The sequence below is a fragment of the Hyperolius riggenbachi genome, chromosome 9, assembly GCF_040937935.1.
Source record: "Hyperolius riggenbachi isolate aHypRig1 chromosome 9, aHypRig1.pri, whole genome shotgun sequence".
NCBI lineage: Eukaryota > Metazoa > Chordata > Amphibia > Anura > Hyperoliidae > Hyperolius > Hyperolius riggenbachi.
In genome coordinates, this window is record NC_090654.1 from 177,900,081 (window position 1) to 177,909,209 (window position 9,129).

Here is a 9,129-nt window from a genome sequence, read left to right on the forward strand (position 1 = left end):
ACCTTTCCTCTGCCTTTGACACGGTTGATCATGCTCTGCTTCTGCAGACACTGTCATCTTTAGGAATCAAGGGACAAGCACATTCCTGGATCTCCTCTTATCTCTCTGGACGCTCTTACACTGTCTCCTTCTCTAACACCAAGTCCTCTCCACACCCACTGTCTGTTGGTGTACCTCAAGGCTCTGTTCTTGGGCCACTTCTTTTCTCAATCTACACCCGTGGCCTGGGACAACTAATTAACTCTTTTGGCTTCCAGTATCACCTCTATGCGGATGACACCCAAATCTATCTCTCAGCTCCTGACCTGTCCTCACTACTATCCAGAGTCCCCGACTGTCTACGTGCCATTTCTGCATTCATGTCCTCCCGCTTCCTCAAACTCAACATGACTAAAACGGAAATTGTGATTTTTCCACCATTGCTATCTACACCCCCACCAATTGCAACCATAACGGTAGACAACACCCCAATAACCTCAACCACTAAGGCCCGCTGCTTGGGGGTTATACTTGACTCAGAGCTCTCCTTTAAACCTCACATTGCCTTTTTAACCACCACCTGCTATTTCCAGCTCAAAAATATATTCCGTATCCGTCCCTTCCTCACACAAGAGGCCACCAAAATGCTTGTTCATGCCTTAATCATCTCCCGCCTAGACTACTGCAACACCCTGCTCTGTGGCCTACCAAAAAACAGGCTAGCTCCTCTCCAATCCCTTCTAAATGCAGCGGCCCGCCTCATTCACCTTTCCACACGCTCTTCCGATGCAGCCCCACTGTGCCGTTCTCTCCACTGGTTACCCATTACCCAGAGGATCCAGTTCAAACTCCTGACTCTAACATACAAAGCCCTCCACGAGTTGTCTCCTCCATACATCTCCTCACTAATCTCAAGATATTGTCCCTCCCGCAACCTTCGCTCCTCCCAAGAAATTCTCCTGGCCTCTAAGGTGATCACCTCCTCTCATGCTCGCATCCAGGACTTTACACGAGCATCAGCCCTTATCTGGAACTCTCTTCCACAGCCTGTACGTCATGCTCCAAACCTGGACATCTTCAAACGCACTCTTAAAACACACCTTTTCAGACAAGCTTATAACATTCTATAGCCATTTATTTACTTATTTGTCACAATGTAATCAGAGGCGAAGAATCACTGCCTCATCCATCCTCCACCCCCTTACCTAGTGTGTCCCCCACTACCCATTAGATTGTAAGCTCGCAAGGGCAGGGTCATCCTCCTAATGTTTACTGTTTTTGTAACAATATTTGTGCTGCTTGGAACTCTGCTGTATATTTGTTAGTTGTATCTATGTTCCCCTTGTCGTCTTATTGTGCTTTGTAAAGCGCTGCGGAATATGTTGGCGCTGTATAAATAAAAAATAATAATAATAATAATAATAATAATAAAGAATAAACACTGTTTTTGAAGAAAAACAGTGTTTATTCTCGGTGGACATGCTTGGATTGACACAGGGAACTTTTTGTCCCCTGCAGCCAATCCCCTCTGCTAGCAGCGACAGCGCGATTGCGGGCATCTGCCCGCACGATCGTCTGCAAACCCCCCCAAGCTGCAGGGACGTGACTAGCACATCCCTGCGGCTCTAGCTGCTGCTGCTGTAGACGTGAAGCTCACGTCCGCGCGGCATAAATGGTTAAGTTAACTCTTCAATCCTTAAAATAAATCCAGAATTCTAAAGTTAACCCTCCTCTTATGTTAGCTTTCTGTTACTATCCATGATGTTAACGGGTCGGTTTTGACCCGTGTCTTAAATCAGCCATAAAATACCCTCTGAACAAATATTTATCATCCAATTTGTTTCTTACTTCTTGGTTACCTTGTTAGGCTTCTTTATCCTTGAAAAGATTGGTTTTAACATTTTTGGTGTGACCCCTTTAACCTTTCTTTTGATAGCATACCTCTCATTTTCAAATTTAAACAAATGGTAAAATAAACCTAAATAGAATATTATAAGTAAATAAAAGGTTGTTATGTCACCAGAATGTTGCTGAGGAGTATTTGAACACATCTCTTAAATATTTTTTTTATATTTTTATTTTAATAACATTAACTATAATAACATTGATGGTGTTAGGGTCAATTTTGACCCATATATATTTACTTCAAGAATATAGCCAAAAGTCTTTTTTTTTTTTTTTTTTTTTTTACATAAAACATTCATAAACAATGAAAAGCAAGTAATAATACAAAATGTAGACTTGCAAGGTCAAACAAACACAATCAAGCAAGGCAAACCAATAGAAATCAAGTACTAGTTTCAAAGCATCTTTGTGCAAGAACTTGCATGTGTTTGTGTGGGTGTTTTTAGATGCATGTGTGGCAAAAGCTGACACTTTTAGCATGTTGTTTGCAGATATATTTTCTACAGTGGAAGCATATTGTGTGTGTCTTTCTGTCCTTATTGCTGGGGCAGACCTGACACCTCTTTCTTTTAGAATCAGATGGCATCACTGGAGTTGTGGCTGTGCTGGTTGATGTAGTGGCAAGGCTAGATGATGATGAGGATGCTGGCACTGATTCTCTTTGTGTTGTTGATGGTGTGGATGGAGTGCTTGATGAACTCTGCATCTGTCTGATCATGGCTGCAGCGATTGGATCTCGAGACACCCGTTTCCTTTGCTCAATGTGTGCCTTGACAAGGGTACTTCCTAGCTCCTCGAGAAATATTCTCCGCTTGTTATTCTTTTTTTGTGTTCCAACCTGGGTGGATGTGGGTCCATAACACAAATGCATTGTATGCAGACACGTCTAGGATGTTATAAAACACAACCATCGGCCATCTCCTGGTCATTCGCTGACAAGTATAGGTAGCAGTCAGCTTGTCCAGGTTGTCCACTCCCCCTTTGTTTTTATTGTAATCCAGGATAATTGTGGGCTTTTTGTCACTTCTTGATGACACAGCTGCATCTTTGTCAAAAGTGGACATAAGTATCACTTTTTTATTTTTTTTGGACAATATGAAACAGTGGTGGTGTCTGTAAAAGCAAATTTTGAAGAAAGTGGAGCTCTGTCCTTCACTTGCAAAATTTCAGTGTGCAGCTCAGGTTTATTTTTTTTTATTGTGCCTACCATGGTAAGTTTCCTCCTGAGAAGTTCTTGTCCAAGGTCATAGCTGGTAAAAAAATTGTCAAATGTGATATTGTAACCCCGCAGTACAGTAGTCATATCAAGGACTACACGTTGTCCTTGTTTTTTCTCAGGGATGCCACTTTCGGGTTTGCCGGTTTAAATCTGTAGGTTCCATGCATAGCTTGTTTTTGCATCACAGGCTGCCCAGATTTTTATGCCGTATTTGCCTGGCTTACTGGGCATATACTGCCGGAAGGGGCAACTTCCATGGAAAGGGATCAAACGTTCATCTACTGTTACCTGAGGCCCAGGGTGAAACATTAGTGGAAGGAGCTGAACCCATTTCTCCCAGACATCCCTTATGGGAGCAAGCTTGTCAGATTTTGCTCTAGTATCTCTGTTTTGGCACTTATTAGTGTTCTATAATCCTATATCAAAACTGGGTCAGAATTGACCCTAACACCATAAACGTCATAATTTTCACCACAGTATTTTCTAATTTAGTGAAAAGGATTCTTTTTCTATTACATTGTTTAAATAGAGGTTCCTGACAAAGTAAAAAAATATTGATGCAATAAACAAATTTATGTGATACTTATAGACATTCAAAACCTGAAAACGGGTCGGTTCTGACCCTAACATAAGAGGAGGGTTAAAGACAGGCTGTTACTTAACTGCGTGTGAAAATAACTACAGAGGAGGTAACTTAACTACAGAGGAGGTAACTTAAGGAATGAAGAGATAAGATAACTCTCTCACTGTGTGGAGGTAGGTTTTCTCTTGCATTATTATCTCCAGCATGATCTTAGTGAATTGAGACCTATGTCTGTGCCATACCTGGAAAAGGTGTGAAAACACTAGCATCTGTCACCACACTGGACCAGTAATGATTATGTGCATCTCAGGCCCACCACTGTGACTGTATCTGATATCTGGCTTTGGAATGATCGGAAATACTGATTCCGCAGAAATTCCGATTTCCGCCAATGCTGATTACCAGTTCTGCAGAAATCAGATTTTCGATTTCTACTTTCCAAATCCTTTTTTTGGGTAATTTTTTTGCATTGTCTGGCCAAAAACGTTTGAGTTGACTCTACATTCTGTGATTGGTTACAATGCTTCTGACTTCTGAGATTGGGCTAAAATTACAGAGAAATCCAATTTCCATTTTCCAAATTCAGAGTTCCGATTGACAATGCAGAATACCGGTCGGAAATGTGGAAATTTCAGTTCCGCAAAATCCGAATGTGCATCCCTAAACTAGCTTCTGCATGACTGGAGAATGAGGATTGAAAAAATATGTTTTTTTTTATTATTCTGCCTAGAGAACCACTTCAATTCTATCCAAATGAGAAAAGTTTGTAAGGCCTACGTCTGAATCCTCGTCACGTTCAGAGACAGGCGTTGCTGTTATCGTGGAATAGGGCTTCTTTCAGCCATGTACAATTAATTAAATGTCCTTTTTGAAAATGAGAGGGTGCTCAACAGAGTAACGTGACTTTCGGTACTCAGCGAGCTTATTATGCAAATTGTGTTTAATTAATGCGCAAAATTCAATCTCTCTAGCTCATGATGGAATAATTGTAAAGGTAAAAATTAAGCTAGCTAAAGCAAAAAATTGAACTCAGAACTCCTTGAAGATATAAACTTCCCTTTATTTACTCGTTCTGAATTAATTCAATTAATCAAAGCGCCCTTAGCTCACTACTAAGATCTCTATTGGAATATATGAAAAAAGGTAATCATAAGCAGGAAGTTTGCCATATAGCGGAGTTTTGGGTGTCACTGGGGCAGAACTCTGACCGCAATAAAATCTGGAAAACATAATTGACAAGTATCTTTCAAATCAAATCTGTACAACATTCTTTTTCTAAATATTACAGCAAAATTCAGCATTTTTTTAATTTTGTTTGAAATATAATTTAGTTTTCGACAGAGTTGGGATGGTCAGTACATCTGTGGGGGTTATTATGTTGCCAGTGTCCCTATTATAGAAGGTGAAGATGACTCTTGGTGGTTAGCTCGTAACCTCCGAGAATCTGAAAGATGAAAGAGACTAGGCACTCGATGGAGCGATATTGCTAGTAAAATTGGTACATTGTATGGAATGTGTTGATTGTACTCACAACGCCAGGTTGCAATAACTTGCAACCACCATCAGAGCCTGTGGGATATGGCTGTACATACTCAGTTATGCAGGTCTGCTCTGCAGGTGCTGCTGGTCGGTCGCTCTACCTAAAAATTTTGTAGGTACACATGAATGTGTAACCTAAAAAAAAACTATAAGCCCTTAACAGGGTTGTTGACTTTCTCAAAAAAAAAAAAAAACACTGGCAGAGGTGCCCTAGATACATACTATCCAGATTGCTATAACTAAGAAGTAATGTGCCTTACCTTATCAGAAGTCAGAACAAACCAAATTAATTGGAAATGTATTTATTTACAAGCACAATGTGTTTCATGTGTGCTGGCTTGCTTCCTGTGGTCAATAAAGTGCCTTATTGGTAATGCTCATTTTTCATTGCCAGTAAGGCACTTTATTGACCTGAGGAAGCGGGCCAGTACCCATGAAATGTGTTGCCTTTATGTGCTTCATCGAATAAATACTTTTCCTGAATATTAATTCTGTTAAGCAGAAAAAGAAAATAAACAGGAACACAGCCTAGTTATTTGCATGCTTGGCACTGTACACTGTACACATGACATACCTCAGGAACCAGAGGCACGCAGCATAGAGCAGGTAAATATTAAACTGATCCACTGCGCTACTCTGCAAAAGGGGGAGGAGCAGCCCCCCTCCATCATCACAATCGCTATACGCAACTTAGTTTAAAACTGTTTAATTAATATTAAATCTTAACAAACAATTTGGCTGCAGATGTAGTGTTAATGTAACCTTAGAAGGAAATCTACTACAGCTGTAAGAAAGGAATGCTGGACTTTGGGATGAGCAACCTTTTAAAGCAAACCTGAACTGAAAATTAAAAGTCAGAATAAACATACACACATCATACTTACCACCTGTGTAGTCTACTCATCAATCTCTTTCTCCTCTCCTGCATCCTGTTTGTCCACTGTGATGATTGAATTCTCAGTCCTCCATTATGAAGCTGGCCATTACCCAATAGCTTCTGAGTCGGCATACTGTGAAACTGTAATATCGCCCAAGTGAGACATAGGTAAACATGGACATTACCTTGCTCATCGGTTGTCCTTTCAGTTATAACTGACAGCAACTGATATATTTCAGTTCTGAGAAAAAGGTGAGCTTCTGAGAGGAACTGACGGCGAGGTAAGTATGAAATATTCATTTGGTACATCATTATTTATTTATTGTACTTATAAAGCGCCAACATATTACGCGGCGCTGGACATTAGTTTAGGTTACAGACAAGATTTAGGGGTGACATACAGCAAAATACAATACATGAATACAAGAAAGACCAGATCATGCAGCACAGTATGAGTTCAAGGTAATGCTTAGTCAGTCACTGGATGGGAGCATAGAGATTAGGCAAGTTAGGTTCACTCATATGCCTAGCATGGGTTCACAGTAATGGAGGTGCATGATCAAAAAGGAGGAGGACCCTGCGCAAAGGCAACACACTCATGTGTTTATTTTAAAGGGAACCCGAGGTGCAAGGGATAAGGGGCTTCCAGATATATTTCCTTCTAAACAATACAAGTTGCTTTGCAGCCCTGTTGATCTTCTGGCATAAGTAGAGTCAAAACCCTGGAACAAGCATATGGCTAATATAGTAAAATCTGAGTCAGCTGAGTCAGAGTACCTGATCTGCTTATGCTTGTTCAGGGTCTATGGCTAAAAGTATTAGAGACACAGGATCAGGAGGACTGCAAGGCAACTGGTATTGTTTAAAAAGGAAATAAATATGGCAGCCTCTATATCCCTCTCACATTCAGGTTCCCTTTAAATAATTTTACTCCATTCATGTTCCCTTTTTTATATATTTTTAACCTGTCTTGTGCAATACATCCTCCAATCTCCTGCTGTAATATTTTTACATATTTAAGAATGTCAACATCAGCCGTTTTACATCATCCATGACATATCTTAGCTTTAAAAGTCTTTTCATTTTAGCAAGTTCACAAAACGTGTTTGTGTACACTTTCCTTAAACCTCTTAATAGCATATTCTAATGTTTTGCTGATCTTGTTTTTCTTTAGGTTTAGCACAACATTCATTTTTGCAGGTTAAAGAAAACAAAACTTGTATAATGCAGAAAAAATTTATAGCTAAAAATAATATTTATGTGTTGGAATTCAGTTTAAAATATGTAGCATGAGAATAAATGCTAGCGCAGCTCTTACGTGCTCCATAGGTGGTAAAACTCTAGCGGCGAACAAATTGCCGGCAGTTAAAATTCAGTCTTTAGTGCTGCTGTAGCAGCTGGTCTAATAAAAGTGTGGTATTTTAAGGGCATATTTGCAGGGAGTTGCTGGGATGTAATGTGTAGCAATTGTAAGACTTACTAAGATAAGCAGTGGAAGGGCCCTATGTGGCTTTGGAAGCATGGAGATCCGGAGCAAGATTATAAACAGAAAAGAGTACCTTTGTGGTAAAGTTGACAATGGCATTATGCTGTTCTGCATATCTACTTTTTTCAGTGTCAGTTTAAAGTGGACCTGAACTCAGAACTTTGCTCTAAAAGATAAGCAACAGCATAACAACCTTTACAGAAACATTTATTTGTTTCAGCTGATATAAATCCTGCAGTAAATCTGCAGAGTGTCTACTTCCTGCTTTCATTGAAGCAGACATAGGGTTAACATCCTGTGTTTTCAAATTAGCTGCTCTGCCGAGGATTGCAAGATTTCTGTGATGACAATGAAAGATCAAATTACAGTTCTGATTAGTCACAGATGAGGGGGAATTAGACATAATAAACACTCTAAATGCATACAGTGTGGATTAATCTGTGGTTTCCTTGTGTCCTGTACATAAGTTCAGATCCACTATAAAGCAATTACCGAAGTGAACCTGTAAAAGAAGGTTACATACTCCTATATGGAGAGGGAAGCCTCTGGATCTCATAGAGCCTTCCCGATCCTCTTTCCATGCCTCAGTCCATCGCTGTCCTCCCATGAATGTCCACACCTTCAGCACTCCTTGGAAGGCTTCAAAAGCACTCATATTCATGAGTGCTTCTGAATACAAGCAGGTTTGTTCTCGCACGTGCGCAATACAGACCCACTCATCTTCGGAAGTACTCAGGAATGCGAGTACTTCCAAAGCCTTCACAAGGACTCCTAAAGGTATATTCACCCAGTTGGTCCAATAGCTTTCACAGGGAACAGCAGTGGTGAGTGCTTCTGAAGACAAGCCGGTCCGTACTCGCACGTGTGCAGTACAGACCCACTCATCTTCGGAAGTACACAGGAATGCAAATACTTCCAAAGGCCTCACGAGGACTCCTGGAGGTGTATTCAACTAGTTGGTCTAATAGCTTTCTCAGGGAACAGCGGTGGACCAAGGGCACGGAGAGAGGACTGGGAAGACTCTATGGGATCCAGAGTCTTTTATCTCCATAGGTAAGTATCTCATTTTTATTTTTGTTTTACAAGTTCACTTTAGTATTGCTTTAAGGCTTGTCTTACACTTAGATTTGCGATGCGGTTAGAGCATTGTATCGCAGAAATTAGGTTTAATATGACCCTGCAGATCTTGCGTGGCGACAGGGTCATATGCATAGGCCGCCCCCTAGCTAGTGATGTACACCCTGCAGGGCAGGAAGTAGGTCACTGTCATTTCTGTCAGTCGCCACATGCACGCTGCGTCACACAGTGCTCCTGTCGTGCGCATTGCCTGTGTCAGCCATTGACTTGCATTACTGCATAATCCGTATGGTAGGTATGGATCATGTGGTAACACGCTGCAGACTTTGTATCGGGATCTTCCTACTTACGGTGCACCGCATCACATCACGTGAGCTATGCAAGTCTCCACAGACTTCCTTGCAAGCACAGTCTGCAAGTGTACAAGGGGCCTAAAGGACAGTTGTGAAAGGTAAAATATGCTA